This window comes from Phyllostomus hastatus, unplaced genomic scaffold, assembly GCF_019186645.2.
Source record: "Phyllostomus hastatus isolate PE091 unplaced genomic scaffold, TTU_PhHast_1.1 phas_scaffold_1674, whole genome shotgun sequence".
Classification (NCBI taxonomy): domain Eukaryota; kingdom Metazoa; phylum Chordata; class Mammalia; order Chiroptera; family Phyllostomidae; genus Phyllostomus; species Phyllostomus hastatus.
The window spans coordinates 10,485,638-10,510,958 of NW_025334011.1; the positions used below are offsets into that span (position 1 = coordinate 10,485,638).

Sequence of the window (25,321 nt, forward strand, 5' to 3'; positions counted from 1 at the left end):
TTTCCGCCTTGAGGTAGTTCTGCGTCTGCGCAAACGTAGTACCCAGGCGTCTTTCCTCTCCTGAGCAAGCGCAGATTGGGGGGCATGGGGGAAGGCGGGGGCACCGTGGGTGAGACTTCACCCCCTGGCTCTTACTCCTTCCCAGCTCTAATCTAACCCCGCCTCTGTGGTGCACTTGGGAAAGCGCTGAGTTGGGAGAATATAACGCTCTATTTAAAATTTCAGCACCTGCTCCTAACAGTTGCAATAGGAAAAGTTGCAGTAGGAAAAGCTTTGTGGTTAAAGGCAGATTATTTTAAATTTAGGTCCCAAATCCACCGTATAACAGCTTTATATTACCTAGTCTTCTGAGTTTGTTTCCTCACTCGCAGTCAACGCAATAATAGTACCTCTTATAATAATACCGGCTTCTCAGAATTGTTATGAAGATTAAATAAGTTAAGTCGTTGAAAGCACTTTGTAAACTTAAGCGCTCCATAGAGGATATGATTGGATATTATTCTCTTCGTGGTTTATATCCTGTTAGATTGAAGAGTACCCGTCATACTTAAGTTCATCTCGAAAGGGAAATGTAAACTTCAGATAGATCAGATGCATGCAAACCTCTGGTAGTGCAACTTCCAAACAACGATTACTCCTTCTAAGAACCACTACACCACAACTGCAGGAATTGTATGTATATGCTTTGTCTCCTTCACTAGGTTGTAAATCTTCTGAAGGTACCAAACCTCATACATAATACCTAGCAAAATGCCTGGCAACATGACAGACACTAAATAAAAAACTTGTTCTTGGTTTTTATCTTCTTATACTCGCAGACACAATAGATATTTGATGAAAGAATACATATTAATAAGAATTAAAATACATTAAGGAATTAATTTTTTCAATACCTGAGAAAGTTCTTTCACCAGAAGTCCAAATGGCTCCTTCACCTCCTCCAGGTCTTTGCTCAAACGTTGCCTTCTTAATGAGGATTTCCCTGTCCATACTACTGAAATCTGCAAGTCCTCTTCACATTATTTTCCTGCGTAGCACTCACCACCCTCCAATATACTAGATATTTTACTACTTTATTTGTTCATTGTTTAATGTTCCCCAAAGAGAAGGGAAGCTTCATGAAATCAAGGAATTTTGTCCGTTTTGTTTGTCATGGCCTCTGTGTCTGAAGTAGTTCCTGGCATATAATATGTGCTGAATAAATATTTGTGAGGGAATTAACTGAATAAATGTTCTGCAGTCTGTTCCTAAATTTGGAAGGTCATGTCCACCAGACAACCTCAACCTCTCATAAAATAGCTCTTGAAATGTCAATGAAGTCTATCCAGGCTACAGTATCAAGAGCATACTCATGAGGTTCACGGTATCGCCTTGTTGTTCCACTCTAGGGCAATAATTCTAAAAGTGTAGTCACTAGATTTGTAGAACTCCCTTTCATGGTGTCTCCATGAACAAACTATTTTTATAATTATTCAAATTGCTGTTTACTTTTTTCACTCTTGTTCTCTGCTGTTACAGTGGAATTCTCCACAAATCATGACAGCAAGACAAATTGAAGGCAGATCCAGATATGAGACTTTTATTAACCCTTCATGTGATTTGCAAAAATATAAAATAATGCTACTCTTCTCACTAATTTTTTGTTTTGAAATAATTTTCCTAAACACATAAATTAACTAATAATAGGGATATTTTTAAAATGAATCAATACATATATTTAAATTTAACTCAATTTTAATTTCCTAGTAAATATTAATAGCTGTAGCCACATATTCAGCTTTTTTGAGTCCTCAATAATTTGTAAGAGTGTACAATAACTTGTATAACCAAAAAGTTTAAGAACTATTGCCTGGTACTAATCACAACAAGATTAAAAAATAAAAATTGTATTTTAAAAACCAGGCCTGGATTCATCGATGACACATGGAACATCGTTGAACTACTTTGGTAACACTATATTCTCTTAGATTTTTCTCCTACTTCTTTGCCACTTCTCAGTTTTTTGTGAGATCCTCTTCTAAACATTTTTGTTCTCTGGGTTTTAGTTTGGCTTTATTTCCTTACTTTGCACACACTCCTTTGTCTTTTTGACTTATGGCTTCCTCATCCCATGTACTTTAAGGAATCCCAAAGTTACATTTCTGGTGGAGGTTTCTCTCCTGAGGTTCATCCAGGCCAACATAGAACTGCCAAGTCATCTCCAGGTGGGTATGCCCTGGTGGAGAATGCCAAGTGAAACTTGACTGACACTGAACTCATTATTTCCCCCTGTACACTAGGTGTGTGGTGGTGGGGTTGCCAACTTTGTTTCTAAGGATTGACTAACACCCATTTAACTTGCTCTCCTTCACTTACCACACCCAAACCATTTAGTCTTCACTGTTCTACTACTTAAGCATCCCTGAAATTTATGCACTTTCCCCCATCTCTATCTCCACTGCTATGATCAGGTCATCATCACCATCTTTTATAGTAGGATCACCTATCATATCACCTGCCCAACTGGCCTTCCTGCCTCCATTTTTTTCTCCCTTCAGAGTGCTCAGCAGCAAAAGTGGTATTCTTAAGATGCAAACCTGGTTGCACCTTCCCCATGCTGATCACTGCCCTTACAAGTCTTTACCATTATGCCTCCAGCCTCATCTCTTTATATCCCATGCCTTGCATTCTGTGTTCTGGCCAAATTAAACTCTTTCAAGAAACCATGTTTTGCTTGTTTTCAGGACCTTGCATATGTTGTTCCTTCTGCCTGATGCACTCTTCTGTACCCCATCCCCCACGCAATCCATGCACAAGTTCACACACTTTTGCCTGGGCAACTCCTACTCATCCTCCATGATCTAGCTGTTGGATCCTATCTCTGGGATGACTTCCCTGGCCTCCCTGGTCAACATTACATGTTCCAGTTGTGTGTTCTGATAGTGGCCTATGTATCTATTGTGGTATGTACTCCACAGTATTATAAATGTATGTATGTTCCCCTACCAGAATGTGTGTTTTTTTGAAAGGGGAATTAATTAATGCCCTGTTCATTGCTCTTCCTCCAGCATTTATTATGATGCCTAATCTCAAGTAGTTGCTTGAAATTATTAAAATACCCTAAGTCAACCTCAGGGGTTTGGAACAGTAATCTGCTTGTTCATTTGTGTTTTATATAGATTAGGATGTCTATTGAATCTCTATATTGAACTTTAGGGTGAGAAAGCCCTCAATAGCTCTTAATTAGGGAGAGGGTAGGAGTCCAGGCACACAGACCTCACAGGAAACTAGAGGAAGACCTGGATGTGGTGGCGACAGTGGGAGCTGGAGAATGGAGGGACTATGAAAAGGCACAGGGTATAACTGTCCCAGTGAAGGACAAGAAGAAGAAAAGGGAGAGAAAATATCAAGCATTTCTCTAAGACTCAGTGCCACAGATACAAAAGAAAACTCATGACAGAAACAGGAAAGAAAATGAGTTAGGTTTTAACCATGTTGAATTTTATGTGAAGGTAGGTCTTGGAGGCAAAATTTTTCAGAACTCTTTTAGAGCAGTGGTTCTAAAATTCAGGGCACACAGCAAGACACAAAAACAGAAAAATCTGGAAGAAGTCATACCTAACCAGTGATTTGACCTAGGTGCCCTGCTCCCCATACACATTATTATTCTTAAACCCCTCGGGGGAGGCGGGGAAAGGAGTCATCTCTTCTTAGGCTCAGACATAACTTATTGTCCTGTTTTTAGAAATATGTATCTATCTTCTTGTATTAATTCTTTCTGCCACATTCTAAGATATTATCAGATAATTAGGGGGTATCTAAGCCAAGATTCTGAAACCCTAAAGTTTGGGATGACCTATGAGCAATCCCAGAACAGAAGAAGAGGTTGTAATTAACTAGCACGTGGAGCTGCGACAGGAAAGCCTCCCCAGTCCGGGTTATTCACAACATGCCCACAGCAACAGTCCCAGAAGAGACCACAGGGGAGAAAAAAGGTCATATCTGATCCATGGACTTTTCTGCATCTTTCTGCTGTTCTTCTCAGCATCAATGGTAAAGAAGAGAAATGTTGCTTGTAGAACTCACATGCTCTGAACAGGTACCAACATAAGCATTGTGACTCATGGTTTGTATAGGGCTGCTGTGTCCAAGTATAATAGGCCTTTGTGGCTGGAGTTCAGGTGCTACTGGTGGGAAGAATCCTATGGCATTCCTCTGCACCTCCTACCCATCTCTAGCAGAGGTTCCAAAACCACACCCTAACTTCCAGCTTTCTCCTTGCCTCTGTTGATCTTTGCTTGTCAAGGAGGAGTTCACTTCACTGTTTAGTTGTTTTGATAAAGCTCCGAGGACTTGGGAGATGTGGTGAGAGATGAATCCTTGGAAGAGGTAACTGCTGTGCTGTTTTGGGCCCTGGGGTGGGATTTCAGCCCTAGGATGAGGCAGGTCAGATTCTAGAGACTGATGAGGTTTTTGAGACAAGCAGTGCCGTCTTTAGGGCCAATATGACTCTTTAGCTTTGACTGGGAAAAGGGCAATTGTACTGTTATTCTTCATTTGACCAGACCCATTATAACCCATACAATTTCATTTTCTAACATAGAATTTATTTTGCAACAAAAGCAATGTGGTAGTGAACTCCTGACTGCCCTTGGACTTCATAGGTGTTATCACTACACCCCACCACCCACTAGGAACTGGTCTGATAGACTGCAATAGCCTGAGGCAGGCTCAGTTTACTATGTTATCTGCATTTATAGAAATGCTTCTATCTATTGATGATTGTTCCCCTGCTATTTCTCATAAGTACCCCTTCTCTTTGCTCCCCAATCAGGATATTAGGCTTCTGCCTGAATCAATGCTTCCTGAATAGATCTTCTTTTTGACCTCAAATAAATAGAGTTGCCTCTCACTTTGAAAAGCCTTTTATTTTTAGGTTAACAGATACATAATCATTTAAAACTATTTAGTCTTCTAGATGAGTTGGCCCTTTTATTGTTATAGATTGTTTCTGTTTACCTCTGGTACTTTTGTTCCCTTTGAAGTCTACTTTGATAAACTACAGCTGACAGGGGAACTCAAGATGTTAGCCTTGGCTGGGGTGGCTCAGTGGATTGAGTGCCAGTCTGTGAATCAAAAGGTGCCAGTTCCATTCCCAGTCAGGGCACATGTCTGGGTTGTGGGCCAGGTCCCCAGTTGGGGGTGTGTGAGAGGCAACCACACTTTGATGTTTCTCTTCCTCTTTTTCTCCCTCCCTTCCCTTTTCTCTAAAAAGGAAGGAAGGGAGGGAGGGAGGGAGGGAGGAAGGGAGGAAGGGAGGAAGGGAGGAAGGGATTGGTTGATCAACAGATAAAAAAGTACTAGGAAAATTGCCTCTGGACTGCAACTCTTGTCAATTAACCTTTCTCCCAAACCCCTTACCTACCCTTTCCTTTCCTTATAAAAAGGTTGGCTTGAGATGAGATGTTAAGAGAGTTTTTGAGGGTACAGAACCTGCTGTTTTCTCAGATCTCTGGCATCTGAATAAAGTGCCCTTAAAGATTCAATCCTCATTGGTTCTTATTGGTTTTAGCAGTGACAGGCAGAATGAACACTGATTTTTCCAGTTTCATAGCTATTCCAGCTCTCTTTTAAAGGATACTTTTTAATATAGCGTTATATTTAAAGTGAATTTCTTGTAAACAGCATAGAGTTAGTTCAAGATATTTTTAAATTCTTGCTGACAAACTGTTTTTTAATTTGTGTATTTAGGTGATTGAAATTGATATATTTGAATTTAGGTCTACAATTTTATTAGTTAGTTTTTTTAAATTTTCTGTTTTTATTTCTCTGTTCCTTCTTTCCTGATTTGTTCTGTGTTATTGAATCTTTTTAGTATGCCATTTTAATTTACCTATTTTTAAAACTGTATATTGTTGCACAGTTTTGTAATGGTTGTTCTAAGGGTACAATATACATACTTAACTTTTCACAGGGCGCTTGAAATAAGTATTTTCCCCCTTCATTGGAAAATGTAGAAAACTTACAAATGTATAGGCCCTTGTTATTTCTCCCTCTTATATTCTATTTATCTTATGTATCACATCTGTACACACTGAAGCCCCCATCAGACATGGTTAAAACTTTTGCATTCAAACATCATATTTTAAAGAACTCTAGAAGAAAATAATAACTTACTGTATTTACCCAGGTATTTATCTTTTCTGTTGCTCTTCCTTATTTAATTGTATTCCAAGTATTCTTACAACACTATTTCTCTTCTGTCTGAAAAACTTCCTTTAGCAATTCCTTCATATCGAGTCTCCTGGAAATGAATACTCTTAGTTTTCCTAAACTAAGGTTATATTTCTTTCACCTTTATTCCTGAAGGATATACACATATATATGAAATATATATAATACATTTTTATATATTATATATGTATTGCATATATTTTTTTTAAAACCAGATACACCATTTTTGTTTGACAGTTCTTTTCTTTCAGCACTTGTAAACTGACTGACTTCTCTCTGGGCTCCCTGGTTTCTGATAAACAATTCATAGCCACTTGAATCCATTGTCCCTTTATAGGTAATGAACAGCAATGGAAGTTTTCAAGTTATAACATATTTAGAAATGGGTTTATCCTGTTGCTAAGGGTTTGCTGATTTTCTTAAACCTGTAGGTTTACATCTTTTGCCATATTTCAGAATTTTTAGCCATTTTTTCAAGTAGTTTTTTTGCACCTCTTTTTCTTCTTTCCTTTTGAGATTTTGATGACATGTTAGACTATTGCCTGATAGGTTCTAATGAGTGTTAGAATTTTACTACTGTCCCCAGTCTATGCTCTGTTTTTTCCCTATCTTTTTGCTCTCTGTTGTTCAGATTCCATAATTTCTATTGATCCCCTGACATATCTATTCTGCTATTAATCCCATCCAGTGAGTTTTTTTTTATTTCTGTTCTTGTGTTTTTTTTTTGGTTCTAAAATTTCTATCTGCTTCTTTATATTATTTTTTTTATATTGTCTGCTTCCCAGTCAAGCGTGTTTGTTATTGTATTTTAAAATAGTTGCTTTAACATCTTTGTCAAATAATTTCAGGGTCTATGTCATCTCAGCATTGGAATCTGTTCATTGACTTTCTGAGTTGAAATTTTCTTGATTCTTTGTAAACTTAATAATTTTGGATTATATTATAGACATACTGAATAGTATGTTATTAGACACTGAGTCTTATTTAAAACCTATGAAGAATGTTGATATTTTGTTTTAGCAAGCAGGCTGTTTGACTAGGTTCAGGAAAAATTTCCAACTCACTTTCTGTCAACTGTGGTTCTTATATCTAAGTTCAGTTTTCAGAGCTTTTGAAGAGCTTTTCAGACCTATCTGGTGTATGTACCACTCAGTGGCCAATGTAGTACACAGGCAGTGATGTATCTCTTTGTCCATTTCTTAGACTTGTTGGTTTGCTGAATAGGATCAGGCCCAACCATGTGAGCCTGGGGGTTAGCTCAGAAATTTATGAACAGATGCATGGTGCCGTTTCTCTGAGCTCCTTCTTCTTGGTAACCTGCCTAATACTTCCTGATTCCCCACAGATCTTCTTCTCAGTCCTCCATCCAGAAAGTTAGGGTTCTAGTTAACCTGGTATACTGTGCCCTTTCATAACTGATTCATGTCTGTTGTCAAATGGTGGTAGAACCAAGGGAGAAAACAGAGCAATGTGAGTTGGCCCTGATGTGTTGCTATCTTCACTAAACAGAGAGGAAGGCTTTTCTCCCTATGTTTTGCCTGCTATTGCCAGTGGCTGCTTTGGCTGCCACAGGATTGTTTGGAGGCTGGGGCATAAAAGAACAAAGAAAAGAAAAAGAGGGACCTAAATTTCCAAACTCTCTTCAAACTTTGATGTTACATCTTTTTCAATCTCCAAGTCACCACCAGAGGAATTCTAGAGCTGTCTTTTTGTGCTCCACTGCCCACTTCCAGCGCATCGAGCTTAGGCCAGGAGGGATGGGAGGAAAGTGGTAAACTCACTGCGGGCTTTGTGGTATTTCAAATCCTGGCCTTCTTTCCCAAGTCACATGCTACTGTGTACTTTTCAGAGTCTTCAAATAGCTGCTGCTCCATACATTCTTTCCAGGCTTTACAGCTTCATTTGGTGGGAGAGTAGGGGTGGACCATGCTCGTTCTCTCTTACCTTAACTGGACCCTTTGACCAGTGGCTTTTGAATACTGGGATTTCTGGCCCTCTAGTTTACTCCCAAAGCTAGATCTATTGAGTAACAAAGGATCATCTACCATATCAACAATTCAAACTTCAACAGAATGCCTTTCATTAATGTATTTAAAACAGTGATTTATTTTATGGTATACCATTCACAATCCTCAGTATATATGGAGGGAATTGTCAAGGTTTGTCTCATACCATTCTCAACCCGGGTGTATTGTCAAACAAGTATCCATTTAGGAATAAGCTTCCTGCTCTCTCCCACTCCTGAACCAATGATCAGCCAGCCCAACATTACATCAAAATCTCTTGCCCTGCAGCTCTCACCTAAGTGTGCTTACTTTAGGTGTGTCTATAGTTCCAGTACCAACAGGTGCTGACAAATACAATACATGGCAAGTCTGAGCTCCTACCTGTTTCTCTTCTACCCAGAGCACTTGAAGACTCAGTGTCCTGTGGGTATAGCAAGCCAGCTGGCTGGAACATGCTTCCAGTTCTACTCCTACCAGTGCCTCTTCCTGTGGGCTGGGTCCTGTTCTTCTTTTCCTCTGATTCTGAGATGATTCTTAGAACAACCTGGCTTTGTAACTAACACCCCCACTGTCCCTGTTCCAAAGCAAGTTTGTGTCCTTGTCCTTTAGAACAGATTCTGCTTGTTGATAAACTATATTGAATCTGTCCACTTTTGCTAGGTTTGGTCTCCTGTTGGTAGAACAATTCTCCCACTTTCTATTTATGATACTTTTAATATCTGCTCTCTTCTTTAATGCATTAACTAGCATTTTAAAATTAACTAATAATGATAATAATCATCATCACTTTTTCTAGTTCTTAATTTTAATGGGACTAGCTATAGCTTTACCTATTATTTGTTATTTCTCATAAATTATTAATGCAAAACATTATGCTAATACATTTGTTCTAATATTCTAAGCTATAAAACATCTTGATTGATTTCAGTAAAATATTCCTTTATATACTATTCAGTTATATTTTCTGGCATTTCACTTATGAGTTTGCATATATAAATATATTCTTAAGTGAGACTGATTTATATTTTCCTGTAAGATAATCATAGATAAAGCATACAGATAATTTTTGTGTGTGTATGGAAGGACTCATTATGGTAGACATCTGTTGTTTCTAATGACTCCAAATGTATTTCCTCTTCTTCTTAGCACTCTCCTAATTTCCTTGGGAAACACCTTCCTTAATGTCATTTAGGAAAAACTGATACCTCATCACGCCAATTCGGGAGATGGCACATAACCATGGTGTATCTATCAGCTCCCTCCCTCCATTAAAATGATTTAATTCATGGGTGCGCACATTACTCAATGGGATGAAACTATAGGGTTCTTACTAAAACAGTCAGGAGAAGTGCTTGTTGTAAGAGAGGCTGAAAGGTTAGCACATGGGCCTAGAGCTACTGGGAGCCCTCTGGCCATCATAAATACAAACCTGATCAAGAACAGAACCCCAAGAGAAGAAAGTCAAGCCAAGATATGGAGAAAAAGAGCTCCTGACAAACTGATCCTCTGGGTAGGGCCATACTTTCAGATCTTTATGTTCCATGAGCCCGTAAATTCTCTTTTGAAAAAACACCATGAAATATTTTAAACATACAGATCAGAGTAGAGAATAATACGATGAACACCCAGTTTTGTCAAATATGTTAAACATCATACCTTAGGTATCTTTAATATAAAGCAGTAAGCATTAAAGACAGGTCTGAGACATGTGTGTGCTCCTGCCTGACCCTTCCTCTCGCCCCAGAGATGGTCACTATCAAATTCAGTATTTACCATGCCCATACCTGACATTGTATTTTTTACTATTTATGTATCCTTAAACTTCTTTTACTGATTTTTAAACTTTATAATCTTATCAAAATGCACAGACACTTCTGCAACTTGACATTTTTGTTCAGTGTGATGTTTTGGAGATTTAACTATGTTGTGAGAGATAGCTATAGTTCATTTAAAGTGCTGTATTCTACTTCAACAAAGCTTTGTATTCATCATTCCGCCTCCAAAGTTTCAGTTTTGCTAGTGTATCTTCTTTTCCCTGAAGCCAGGTTGAATTTGAGTTTCCCTTGCTTGCTGAGCAAAGACTCCTGGTTGACCCATTCAGGAAACCTCTAAAAGCACCTGTATCTTCCTCTCTTCAAGATGCCTATAATCCCAACCATCAGTGTTGGTCTTGGATAAGGCATTGCTTTCAGACGTCTCTCACAGAGCAAAGGTATTATCCAGGAAGAGCCAAAGATGAACTCATCACATACTTTGGGTAGCTATCTCCTAAAAAGGGACAGGGCCCTGGGAGGAGGGCAATAGGTACCTTTCTTCATGTGAGACCTTGAAGGAGAACTGGTCTGAGCTGGCTTGTAACGGGGGAGATTCTAGGAACCCAGTATTGGCCTAAGAGCACCAGGTACCTGAGAAGCATTAGATGAACTTTGTTTATGAGAGGCAGGGTGTAGGCAGACAGATCTGGTGCAAAGCTTCACTCATTTACTGTTTTTGTAACCCTTGGCAAGCCATTTGAGGTTCTGAGCCTTGACTGCTTCATTTGCAAAATGAGATGAGCAATACCTGCCTTTAAAGGTCGATTATATTATATAATATGATGAATATACAGTGTCTGTTGAACAGCCATCCCTCAATGATGAAGGCTATTGTTATTAATTCAGCTTATCCCATCAGTCAGGACTGCCATCAATGTTGTTGATTCCCCAGGGATTTTACTATGTAAAGATGCCTTGAGAATGGTTTGCCTTTGGCCTGGTTTCAAAGTTGGAGCTTAAAGAAAAGTTTATCAGGGGGTCACTTTTTTTTCTAGCAAAGGCATCTCTTGGAAGAAAATCACTTAGTCTGACATCCATTCTCCTAGCCTTTAAAACAGAAAAGTATTAGGTTAAAAGGTACTTGAAGAAAAACTGAAAGGAGGCAGCAGGGGACTGGGGGGTCGGGGGTGTTCAAAGTACAATAACATGAAGAGAAGGGACAGGAAGAAAAGGTGGAATGTCCCATTACTTTATTTGAAAATTGTGGGAAGGGTATGACAGGGGTCAGATATATTTGGAGCTAATTTCATATCTGGGCAGGAGGCTCAGGCCAGGTGACATGTTGCCTCTGGGGTGCCTTCTCAAGTTACTGCCCATCCTTTGGGTACTGCATCATTCTGGTGCTGAAGGCAGGAAGCAAGTCCCAGGAAGATCTCTTGGAATACAATACTTCCTAACGGTAGAAAAATCCAGAGAAAAGGGCATATGATAACATGCAAGGAAACAGGGACTGATTTTTATCATAAGAAAAGTCCTCCACAGACCAGCCAATACCTCCACCTCTCTTCAGGCTCCTTCCAGACCTAACTTCTGGGATACCTCTTCCCCTGCCAGCCACCTTGAGCAGCCCCAGGCTTCTCACCTCACTGTCCCCCTCACATCACAGCTGCAACTCACAAGCTACCAAAACATAGCTGGTGACTGATGGATGATTGCTGACAATAAAACTGACTTCAGAGACAGAGCGCTTGTGTATGCGGCTCTCTTTAGGTAGCCCGCGTGTCCTGAAACGAGTGCAGCTGTGGCTTCCACTGGCAGTGAACTCTAGTGATCACACCTTCATCACAGGGGTTTCAGGTGATCTCACTGTTCCCGCCCAGTGCTCAATGGAGGGAAATTAGGGAAAATATAGGTTTTTTCCAGTCCGTGACAACTGAAGGATAGTCCCTTCACTGGGGGAAAAAAAACAACCCAATTCTCTACCCTATGTTTAAAAGGTAATGAGGCAATCAAGTTTGGGGCTAAATTTTCAGTCACCTTGAGAATGTCATTAGAATTGCTTGATATGCTAACAGTAGAAATGGAAGGGAGATCCAAGAAAAAGTTGAAAGTTGCAATGCTCTTCAACCTTTAGAAATACCTAAAACTTTAAAACTATCAATGCTGGATGACCTTCAAGAGAATCTGAGGTCATTGGTTTAGGGTGGGCATGAGCTTTCTTTATTGTAATTTTACAGAATTGACATGTGCTGCCAGGAATAAGATTTACGGGGATAGAGAATTCTCCCAGTGACACCAGTCTGGTATCTCATGCATGTTGAGACAGTCACAGTATAAAGTGGTAGTGTTGGTGATTCTGGGAGCCAGAGTTTTACATGCACTTAATGTGAGCTCTGCTGGGAGAGCTGTAATCACTTCATCACTCTTGGTGACTAGGAGAGAACCCCACCTAGGAAAGACTGATGGGACTCTGAGGAGTTCCAGGAGCAGGATCTGGAAGGTTTTCTCTCCCCTTTCAAACCCCTAAACTGCAACATTAACATAATCACTACATGTTCAATGGTATGTGTACAAGTAATATAAACAATTGTGTGTGCCTTGTGATTGAATGCAACGCAGTAATAAAAAGTTACTCACCGGATTGCTCTTGTGAGAGCAAACTCTGTCATTAGAAAATATTACAGTGATTGGTAGAGGGAACAAAGAGGCTTCTGGAAGGCTTGTAATGTTCTTTCTTGTTCTGGATACTGGTTACACAGGTGTGTTCAGTCTATAAAAATTCACAGAGATGTACACTTATCAATTTGCACTTTTCAGTCTGTGTTTTATATTTCAGTACAAACTACTTAAGAAAATGAAAACTGACTAACCACTGCTTCCTTTCAAGATGTGCATGGGGTGTGGCTAGATAATTCTTATCAATGGGAAAATAAATGTCGGTGTTGAAGTCTTCTACTTATGGAGCTGGGAGAAGGACAATGAAGGTGGGGTAGGGACCAGAGAAAAACAGAAATTGCAAAATCTGCCAATTCTTCAGTGTTGCATGGGGATGGGCTCCTGAGAAGCTGCCTTTTGTTTAGCAAAGTGACAAATGTATTTTCAAATATGCAGAGGTGAACCTCAACTTGAGGAGGGAGTGGAGAGCTAATTGCTTTGCCCTGTAAATGCAGGTAATTAAATTCCCAGAAGAGCTAAAGGTGAAGGGATCTAGAGAATCAGGGAATAAGAGGGGATACCTGAGGGGGAGGAGTGGGTAAGCTGTGTGATGGGAGGTTGGGGCCTGGAAAAAATGGGGTGCATTCTGGAGAGGCAGTGGTGGAAGGACTTATATGAAAAGGGGTATCTAATATTTAATTCCAAAGGGGTATCTAATATTTAATTCCAAATGGGGTATTTAATATTTAATTCCAAATATTTAATTCCAAGGTGGCTGCAGTGAAGACCTGCTCCATTGCTCCAAATCCCCAGTAACATCTGCTACTCTCACTACTCTGCTACCCAGCTGCTGTATATTACCAATCAGCCAGATGGAAGCATAATGGAACTCAATAACCCGGAGATAGCATGGATTGATTTGGGCATTTTAACTGGCTTGTTACAGGACACTGAATTGGATTTTTTTTTACTGATGATACATGCCTGCAACCTGGTGATTTGGGGCCAGTCTCTCAAATTGTAAAATGGAAAAGCATAAAGACTGACCTGATAGCTTAATTCTGACACATAGATTATAATTGCTATTTTCATCTTCAAGTAGAAATGATCAGTGTCTCACTAACAGTGGTGATGTGAAACAAAGAAGAGTAAAGTCCGAAGATTATCTTCATTTCTTGGGAAAGATCATTAACATCTCTAAGTTTGCTTTTTCATCTATAAAATGGAGGCATCTCCCAAGGAGAGATATGCTGAGACTTAACTAGAAGGCTCTGTTTGAAGAATGTCCTTTAGAAGACAGCATATAGTGAATAATAAATATTGAAACCTTTTCTTTTCTCACTTACATAATATTGCATGTAGAAGTATTTTGTAAATTGCAAAGCCACAAAATAATTGTTTGTAAAATTAGCGCGAATTGAAATTTGTTGATTATTTGAAAAGCATGTCCTTTATCAGAGCAAATTTCTGGTAGCAGAAAAAATATTTTTGTGCAGCAAATTAAATTAATGATTTTAGTGCAGTGATTTTTCGACTGGGATTGATTTTGCCCCCCAGGGGACATTTGGCAAATGGGAGAAAGTTACTGGCATCTAGTGAGTAGAAGCCACAGATGCTGCTAGATATCATACAATGCACAAAACAGTCTCCTACAGTAAAGAAGTATCCAGTTCAAATGCCAATGGCACTGTTGTTGAGAAACTGGTAGTAAGACAATTTAGTCTGGTTAGTCTTGGTTTACAACTTTGTTGGTGCCTCCACACATATTAACATTCCTTAACCTCAAAGTGTCCCTTTCTTAGCCTGTGAACTCTCTTAAAAGTGGGAAATTTTCATTCTAAAGTGATTATATGTTCAGGCCTATATAAATCATGCACTTGTAGTAGTAATATGGAGCTGTGTTCAGCCCCAGAAAAGTCTAGAAAACACTGTCACTACACATTCTTTTCCATTAAAAGATGTATATTTTATACAATGATTCCATTGTGAAACCTATAGAGTCCTGCTTATTTCAAGCCATACTTGGTCATTGAAATTCCACTGTACTTAACTCATTTTATAATTCAACAATGTGGATGAGATCTTCCCAGTAGAGGTGACTGTTTCAGAGTAAGAACCCTCCTTCATACCAATCCTAAATCTTAATTTTAGAGATCAGAATAACATAACTCAGAGCTAGAAAAAAATTGTTCAGAAATTCTGCTGTTATTGCATAATAATTGTCAGAAAGTTACTTCCTAGCTATGAACTTAACTGAGGGTGTAGCTGGTAATCTGGAGTAACTGAGCTATTGGTACTGCTGTTCAGCTTCTTCACCTCCCATTGTCCACCTCACTACCATTGCCATCCTATCGCTGTCTCCACGATAGGGCCTGGAAATTCATCAGCAAGGTCATGGCTGAGTCAGGAACAAAGGACTCTGGGAACGCAGGGGTGGAACAAACCTCATGAAGTTGTTCTAGAGCACAGTAATAATGATCCTATAATTTACGTTGTATTTTTAGAACACATTATTTGATCCTTTTAATAACTCAATGAGTAAGCAAGATAAGTAATTTTATCACTAGCTTTTGTGTCAGTTACATGCCATTGAGTCAGCTCCGACTCCTGGCAATCTTTGAATGAGTGATTCTACCAGGTCCTGCCCTCAACAGCCCTGCTCACCTCCTGTAAACTCATGCCTGGGGCTTCTTTTATGGAGTCAACCCACCCCATAGTTGATTTTCCTCTTTTCCTGCAACCTTCTGTTTTTCCCACCATTATTGCCTTTTCCAAAGAACCCTGCCTTCTCATGATGTGTCCAAAGTAAGATAGCTTCAGTTTTGTCATTTTTGTGATATTTTCCTAGCTTATAGATGGAAAAAAAAAAACAACCAAAACAGATCTATGAAATTTGAGTGTCTTACTCTAAATTATTCAGTGTCTAGGATCCATATCTCCCATCTCTTCACCAAGAGTTCTGCACACTAAAGGAACAAAAACATGAAGCTTACCTTCGGGTCCTTTCCTTTGAGTTCTCTTGATCTGCTTCGCTTGTTTTAGCTGCAGGAGTGCACAGGAGAACTGGAGTTGGAGAACTGGAGATGCTGGCCTCATGAAACAAGTCTGCAGGCTCCAGAGAAGGGGCAGAAATTCTTCAGTATAACAAAGAGATTTTAACTAACAGTCATTCTCTAAACTAGAAAGAACCAACCACATAAACATTTTTCAGAAAATTATTAATTTCCTAAAATGTCATTTTCTGACCATAGTCAATCATGCTGGAAGGATTTTCAAAATTTGCCTTTAAAGAAGATAATAAATAACTTAGTTCTTGCTTAATTTTACACCATTACTCTAATTTAACCATATTACTGTGACTTAATGTGCTTTTCTTCAGGATGATTATTTTAAATATTTGAAGACAGCTTGTTCCAAATTAGCAATGTCATGACCTGAATGCCTATATTTATTTCCTTCATTAACTTTCTGTTTTACATCTACAAATAATGAATTTCCTTTTAAAAAAATTGTTTTCCAAGTACAGTTGTCTCCCTTTTCCCCCATCCCCTCCCCGGCACCTCCCACCTCTTACCCTCAATCCTACCCACCTTGGGCTTTGTCCATGGGTCCTTTATAAGCGTTCCTTGACTACCTTTCTCCTTCTTTCCCTCGTTATCCCCTCCCCCTCCCCTCTGATTACCTGTCAGTCTGTTCTTTATTTCTAGGTCTCCTGTTTATATTTTGCTTGCTTGTTTGTTTTGTTGATCAGGTTCCACTTATAGGTGAGAGCATATGGTATTTGTCTTTCACCACCTGGCTTATTTCACTTAGCATAATGCTCTCCAGATCCTTCATTAGCTTTCTTAGCTATTCATTCTCCCTTGAAAGGATTTTTTAGTTCCTTAACTTCCTCCTCCTTGAATACTTAGTGTAATTGTTTTCATACAGAACATACAGGTCTTTTTTTCTTTCTGAGAACATGAAGCCACACTGTGCAGTTATAGGAAATTGTTTTTTTGGGAGCTTTTGTGCATGTATGTACAAGATGTAATTTTAGCTTCATTTTTGTTTGTTTTGAGGGGAGTTAAACATTTCACAACAAACTCTTCATACCATTTAAAGTCAGGGATTTTTTATACATAGCTACAAAATTATAGTTTGCCTTTTTTACCATGAAGGACAAAACCAAGAATGAAGTATTTGTGCAGCAGCTTTGAGGACCTGAATTAACAATATGTACTTTTTAACTTCTACAAACATGACTCAGAGTTATGTTGTTATCCCTTTCTGGTGCCGTACTTTGAAAATTTATAGCTGCAAAAACATAGCAAAACTGGAATAGATGTGAGCCATTCACTTCCTGCATAGTGAGAAAGCCTTCAGTTGGAAAACACAGAACTATGGTATTCTGTACTGATCTCATCTACTTCTAAGAGAAAACAGAGAGGTTTTTTAGGAGTTACTATGAACTTACAAAAATTCAGCACAGATCAAGAGTGGTAAGAAAGCCACTGTATGAAATGGATTTGCTTCAGCTCACCAGTTCTTTAGCATTTCTATCCCTGTGGATCTCTGAACGATACAATAATGACTTCTTGTAACTGAATGGTTATTTTCTCATCTCCATTCCACATTTTTAAGACATGTATTCTTTAAATTTCTAAGCAAAATATTTATTGTTGCTGACAAATGCCTGCTTCAGTGAACAATATTGGGACCACATAAATCAAACTAAGATTCAATCTCTCTCTCCCTCCCTCTCTCCCTCTCTCCCTCCCTCTCTCCCTCTCTCCCTCCCTCTCTCCCTCTCTCCCTCCCTCTCTCCCTCTCTCCCTCCCTCTCTCTCTCAATCTCTCTCTCTCTTTCTCTCTCTCTCATACACACAGATATATTACTTACATATAAAGTGTACATGTATAGTTTAACAAATAATTTAAAACACCCATATGCCAGTACAATTATCACATAGATCACCAGATAGAAATTTTCTGGCAAAGCAGCCACTGATATATACAGTCCTTCCTACTTCAACCCCACCTCTCCATGAAAGGTCATTGTTTATCCCAATGTTTATGCTAATCATTTCCTGCTTTCCTTTATATTTTCACTATATATGCATGCATCCATAAGAAATATGTTTTGTTTTTTGCTTGTTTTTAAATTTTTAAGTGGAATAATATATTTTGTCTTCCTTTTAAAAATTTGTTTATAACATGCATCTATGTTGAATGCAGCTATAATTAATACAACTTCATTGCTGTATAAGATTCTACTTTATAAAAATACCACAGTTTATCCTTTCTGCCGATGACAACAGGGACACATCATTGGGTCATTTCCAGTTTGGGGTTGTTTTATCAACAACACTGCTATGAATATTATTGTACATGTGTCTAGGGTGGAGCCAGAAGTGAAATTTCTAAGTCATAGAGTAGACATATCTTGAATATTATCACAGGATTTCAAACCACCCTCCAAAGTCATTGTAAAACTTAAGCACTCATTCATTCTACATGTGAGTTCCTGTAGTTCCACATCCTTGCCAGCTTTGGTGTTGTGAGACTAGGGATCTGAAGGAAAAATCAGAATACACTTTTCTGGAAGTAAATATTATTTACCTCCCTCTTCATTATTCTTTTATGCACAATGCCAGGTCTAATATTAAAAATAATGACACCTTCAAAGAAGCAAGAAAATGTGAGCTATTGTTGAAAAAATGTCAGTAAAAGCAAACTGAGGACCAGATGTTGGGCTTGTCATACAAGGACGGTAAACTAACCATAATAAACATGTTAAAATATATAGTGAGTAAAAGATGGACACTGCATAAACAGATGGACAATATCTACAGAGAGCTGCTATAAAAAGAAACAAATAGAAATGTTAGAAATAAAAATCTAACAGATATGGGAATTATTCAATGGACTTAGCTGATAGGACATAGCAGAGAAAAAAAAATCAATGAGCTTGTAGACAAGTCAATTAAAATTATCCAAATAAAACTAAAAGAAGGTGGAAAGAAAGTTGAAAAAGATAGGGAATCTGAGTTCTTTGGGATAGTAACAATAATTGCTTAACATTGTACATGTACTAGTTTATTTTACTTAGAATAATGCTCTCCATGTCCATCCATGCTGTCACAAAAGGTAAAATTTCCTTCTTTTAATGGCCTAGTAGTATTCCATTCTGCAAATGTACCACCACTTTTTTACCCACTCATCTACTCATAGACATTTGGGTTGCTTTCAAGTTTTGGCTATTGTAAATAATGCCACAATGAACATAGGGGTGCATATATTCTTTCAAACTAGTATGTCAGGTTTCTTCAGATAAATTCCAAGGAGTGGAATCACTGAGTTAAAGCTCTTCCATTTTTAACTTTTTCAGGTAACTCCATACTGCTTTCCACAGTGGCCATACCAGTCTGCATTCCCATCAATGGTGCACAAGGGTTCCCTCTTCTCCACATCCATGCCAACACTTATTGTTTATTGATTTTTCACGAGAGTCATTCTGACCAGGGTGAAGTAATTATCATTGTGGTTTTAATTTGCATTTCTCTGATGATTAGTGACATTGAGCATCTTTTCATATGTCTGTTGGCCATCTGTATGTTCCCTTTGAGAAGTGTCTATTCAGGTTCTTTACCCATTTTTAACTGGTGTTGAGTTTTATAAGTTCTTCATAAATTTTGGATATTAACCCCTTATCAGGTGTATTGGTGAACATGTTCTCCCATTAAGTGGGTTCTCTTCTCATCATGTTGATGTTTTGTATGATTTCACTTATATGTAGAATATAATGAATAAAATAAAATAAAAACAGACTCATAGCTGTCAGAGGAGAGGATGTAGGGGGCTGGGTAAAAAGGGTGAAGAGATTAAGCAAACACAAAACAAAGCAAAAAATCCTAATAGATGGACAACAATATGGTCATTACCAGAAAAAAATGGGTAGTAGGAGGCAGGAGAGATTAAAGGTGGGATAAATGGTGACGGAAATAGACATGACTTGGGGTGATAGACACACAAGACAATATACAGGTGATGCATGATAGAATTGTACATATTAAACTTATGCAAGTTTATTAACCAATATAACCCCAATTAAATCAATTACAAAAGAGCATCCAGATGGTGGGGTGGAATCATTAACTTTCAGGGAAATAATGATAACAATGATAGTTGAATTCTCCCAGGAACAATGATGAACAGAAAACACATCTTTTAAAGTCCTGAAAGGAGGGAAAAACCTGCCAAGCTAACATTCTATATCCAGTAAAAATATCCTTCAAAAATGGGACAAAGTAGAGATATTTTCAGAGTAAGGCTGGGAGAACTCATTGCCAACACACAGTCACTGTAAGAAATAAAACACTAACTCCCAGTCAAGATGGTGGCATAGGTAAACATGGCTTGCCTTCTCACACAGCCACATCAAAATTACAACTAAAATATAGAACAACCATCATTTAGAACAATCACAAATTGAGTTGAGTGGAAGTCTGACAACTACAGGATTAAAGAAACCATATCCCTCAGATAGATTGGTAGGAGGGGAAGAGACACAGAATGGGCTGGTCCCACGTTCATGTGTGAAGGATAAAAATTCAGGAGGGATATCTCAGGAGTGAGGAGTCTCAACCCCATACCAGGCCAGGGTTCCAGTCACAGGAAGATAAGTCTCTATAACTTCTGGCTGCAAAAACCAGTAGGGATTGAGTCAGTGGAAGAAACTTCTGGAGTCCCAAGCAGTCACCCTTAAAGAACCCACACACAGACTTACTCAGATACACTCACTCTGAGCTCCAGCACTGGGGTAGCAGCTTGAAAGGCATCAGTGGCATGTGGGAAGAAACTAAAGTGTCTAGAACCAAGATGTGAGCTGGGGGACAACTTCATCCCAGGCAAAAAGGTAGGCAGAGTCCATTGGCCCTTTTCTGAGCCCTCCTCCCACACAGCCACAAAGCCAACAGACTGGTGCCATATCTGAGACTCAATCAACCTGGATAACACTGTTTGCCCCTCCCTAGTGATCCCCTGATACTCTGTCCCACCCAAATTATGGGCCCACCCAAATTGTTAATTAAGACTTTTCCTTATGAATGACTGGTTTTGGCTCATGCTTCACAACTTTCCAAATTTATCAAACAAGTAACAACTGGCCTCAGTAAGACTCAGTCTCTGTATCCCTTGCTAAGTGACCCTTGGCCCAGTACTAGCAGCAGCCAGCCTAGATTCACAGCTTGGTTTTACCTGGGAATCTCCAAGCCCAGCACAAGTAGCAGCCATCTCAGATGGCTGTATAGCTCACACAGAGTGGTCACAGGCAGAACACAGGTGAAGAATGACCTTGGCATGCACCACCAGGAAATCCCAGAGCCTGCACACCCAGTGAACAGCTACAGACCACATCAGAGCACCACTACCCTGCCCCGGCACAGCTGATCTTCCACAGAGGATTGAGGTCAGTGGTCAATAGTCACAGCTGATCTTTGAAGCTGACTGACTTGGGCAAATCCCTCCCATTGACTTGCCAACAGCAATCAAAGCTCAAACAAGAGGATGATGTACTGAGCCCACACAAGGGGTGAACCTTGAGTACCCAGTGATAGGAGAGGCTATGGGACCCTACAGGACACCTACTACATTAGGCCACGCTACCAAGATAGGGAGTCATAGCAGCTCTACCTAATACACAGAAACAAACGCAGGGAGGCTGCCAAAATGAGGAGACAAGGAAACATGGCCCAAATGAAAGAACAGATCAAAACTCCAGAAAACGAATTAAACAAAATGAAGATAAGCAATCTACCCAAAACTTATACCCCTCATTCCAGAGATAAAAATTGGTTGACTGAAGGGAAGGGAAAAAAAAGTAACTTTGTTGTCAATTTAGGCTTATGTTGCACTAAATAAAATTTCCTGAAATATAAATCAATCTTGGAATTTAAGAGATCTCCTCTTGCAGATAATTTTAAAGGTACATTATATAGTCACATAGTCTCATGCCAGATGATGAGTATAAGAATGGGACAATTCTTCTTGGCTTTGTGACTCATTACCTTCCAATACTTTCATGATCTGGAAAAAGACAAGAGCAGCAGCAGCAAGTGGGTTGACTTCGGAAACCAAAGGATGGCCTCAAAGTCCTTTAAAAGGAATACTTAAACTCCAATCTCCTTTAAAAGGGTGTTTTATACCCAAACCTTGGTTGTGACATTCCTCCACTTTTGGTTTTTCCCCTTATACTATAGCATTTTTAACAGCCCAGCCAAGGAACCGTAAAGCAATCTGACTCTTATATAACAATGCCCTACATGTTATTATTTTTTTAATACTTGCATTTCCCTGGCACACAGTACAAAAAAATTTTTTTTCTACAGATCAAAACCAAAAGGTTGGACTGCGCTAATATTTGTTTCACCTCAAATCAGCACCCACCTTGGCCTGACTCGGGCTGGCAGTCCAAAGGGAAAATCCTGCCTGAGTGAATTACAGCCTATGCATTGGTCTCCTGCTCCGGTGCACAGAACTAGATTAGCTGTGAGAGGCAACAAGGCAAATTTGACTGGAGATGAATTCTGGGAAGCAGGAGGGTTTAGGGTAGCACAAACGTTTGGCAAGGACTAAGTAGAAATGACGTTTGAGGAAAACAATTTGAGCAAGAACAGGTTGTTCATGATTCCAAACTGGTGCCAGGGCTTGTTGAAGGTTTTCTTTTTTTTCAGTTGGAAATGCTTTCAGGACAAGACTCTTCCTCTCATGAAGCTTAACGCCTAAAAACCAGCCATCTTTCACTATTATAAGTTTAGAATATATACAATTTTAAAACAAAGACACATTCATGTTCAAGAATTTACTTAAAATAAAAATAAACTAGGATAAGTTGTTCTTTGCTTTTAAGATTTCTTTCAACACTAGGTTTTTATATACTAAAAGGAGAACCTTTTTTCAAATTAACTTTCAGGAAAAGGAAGCATAGTTTTATTGGACAATTATTATTTTTTCTTTTTACCCATTGACCAGATTTTGCCAGATTATTAACAGTGTTAGCTGACTGAGTCTTTCTAGCTGTAAATACTTAGCTCTCTTAAGCCTCCAGGATATTACTTTTTAAGGACGGGCATTAATTATTCTCTGCCCAAGGTTTAGCAATGTGGTGGGTCTCCCGAAGAGTTGGTGAGGAGGAGCTGTTGTGTGCCTTATCTACGGTTAGTCAAAAGTCCAGAAGCCAGGGAGACCACAGTGGCTGCTCTTGCAGGTGTTACTGATGTGACTGCTCAGAGAACCATGACAATGTTTCCAGCTGGTCCATTTAGTGGCTGGGTAGATTGGGACAAGTTCCTTAATCACTAAGGCCCATTTCCTTATCTGTAAAACAGGGCTAATCATAATGTCTGCATAATGCTGTTTGGGTGAGCAAATGACATGGAGGGAGCACGAAGTAAGTGTGAGACATATGTTACCCATTACTACCCAGATGTCTGGGCATGTGACTCATGTAGCTACACTAAGACCAGTTTTTATTTGTGCCAGTAGGATTTCATTGTCAGCTCTAGTCAGAAATATCATGTTTTTATACTTCTTTTCTGATTGTAAAAGATCACAAAAAAAAGAAGCAATGAACTGATAGCTGAGGCCAAGGGAGAACAGGGGTCCCCTGAAATTGTTGCTCCCGATGTCCTTTCCCATTCTCATCACCACTGAAAGCTACTATTTTGGACGAAGAGGAAGCACTCTCGGGAACCTCTGTGGAACAGGCTCTGTGTGTGTGTTTAAGTTCCTCAACAAATACGCTAAACTTGGCTTTGGGGATACAGGTCTTAGATTCACAAAGAGAAATCCATAGAAAGAAATGTTATGAAACCAAAAGACATTGTAGGGACTTCACTAATGTTTGCCTACTTAACACTACACTTAAAGAAACCCTTAAATTTACCCATTAAGGTGACCCAAATAGGCTCAACATGAATGTGCTTTTAATGTGGCTACAGTGTAACTTCAAATGAATTCATAATTCATAAAATTACAAAATGCAGTTTCTGTGTCCAAGGATGATTTTATTGATTTTGCATCACTTTTGCTAAGTACATTTTCAAAGTAGAGGATTGTATAATAAGTGAATAAAATCGTTAGATATTAGGAAATGAACTTAAAATTTTTAGTTTTTTCCTTTCATATTTTATTTTCATATCTAAAAGAAAAAGATAATTAATTTTTTTCTTCTATTGCTAGAGAAACATGGAAGGACTTGTTACTTCATTCCTATTTAAAAGATGTTATAATATTATACTCTGGATTCAGATACCTGTTTAGAATTTTGGGATTGTAGGAGAATTCTGAAAGTTTGTCTTTCAAATTCACAATGTGACTGCTGACATCCTAGGAAATTATTTTATTATTTCACTGGCCAAATAAAAGGGAAAAGGCACTCTATATGGCTCTCCTAAATACTAACAACATCTCTCAGTATGTATAACAAATTGTATTCTGATATCACCCATGGTGCTGAAACAAAAAGATTTCTAGTTTATGTAAATTCTTGAATTTCATCTTTTGAGATGTTGTACTGGATATATATGTCTCATGAAATCAAAACTGTCTTAATTTTACAGAGAGACAGTAGTATGAATCAGAGAGGGTCTGGTGCAGCCACTGCTGTGAATGTAAGCCTATGTAAGTCTCCTAATCTAATATCTGACTAATTCTGCCAGGGATAAAACTAGGAATGTTTGACTTCAACAGTCTAACTGGTGAAAGATAATTTCTTTAAAAAAATGGAAATCCTCCAATTTTTTGGATGTATTTTACCAGGAGATATTGATAAATACCAACACATTTCCTAGTCATGCTCTACAAGAAGCCACTGCTTTAAAATATTTATGGAATGGTAGATTGTTTAAATTAAGGAACTAATGTAAGCAACAGTTTGTCATATTGATAGACATATTGACAGACATATTAACAGAGGATTTTAACAACAACATCTTTTCATCACAAATGTAGTATGTCCAAAAACAAAGTTCTCAATCTCTTCTGCCAACATAAATCTGTTTCTTTGGTGTTGTCTGCTCAGTAAATGGCTCCCCACTCTCCCCCAAAATGTTTGCTGATTCCAAAGGCTCGAGAGTCACTCTTGACTCCTTTATTTCTTTCTTGTCTAACATCCAATCACTAGCAATTTTTTTTTTTGGTTCTATTGTCCCCAGTTATCCCAATCCAGCCACTTCTTACCACCTTGATCTCCTAACACCCTGACCTAAAGGGCCCTTATTTCTAATCTGATCTGCACAATAGCTTCCTTGGCCACATCCCAAGTAGAGGAGCAGGGCGGTTTTGATGGCTAGATAATCTCTCCATCTAGGCTCCACTCTGGGGAGATGGATTATTTAATGATTTATCTCTTCTCAGTACCTAACATACTTACAGGAGAGTTAAGCTACTTCAGCTCACAAAAGCAAAAACCAGTCCAGGGAGTTCTTTACACCATATTATGTGTTTGTTTGTTTTGTTTTTTTTTTTAAATAGCAACACAAACTACAACCTCACTTAAAAATTTCAAACTACACAGAATTAAAATGGAGAAATTTCCCAATTCTATGTTATCCATTTACTTTTCACAGGCAACTACTATCTGCAGTTTGAGTGAATCTTTTTAGACATTTTCTATGTATCTCTCTCTCTCTCCCTCTCTCTCTCTCACACACAC

At 38.7% G+C, this 25,321-nt stretch overlaps 1 long non-coding RNA gene across 1 annotated transcript; it reads right to left on the minus strand.

Moving 5' to 3' along the window:
• Window positions 1-11,289: 11,289 nt before the first annotated feature.
• LOC123831157 lies at window positions 11,290-15,729 on the minus strand. The gene is made up of 3 exons (XR_006787871.1): window positions 15,622-15,729; window positions 12,611-12,743; window positions 11,290-11,426 (listed from the first exon to the last, which is right to left on the minus strand). It is a non-coding gene; the product is annotated as an uncharacterized LOC123831157 (long non-coding RNA).
• Between the last annotated feature and the right edge of the window lie 9,592 nt (window positions 15,730-25,321).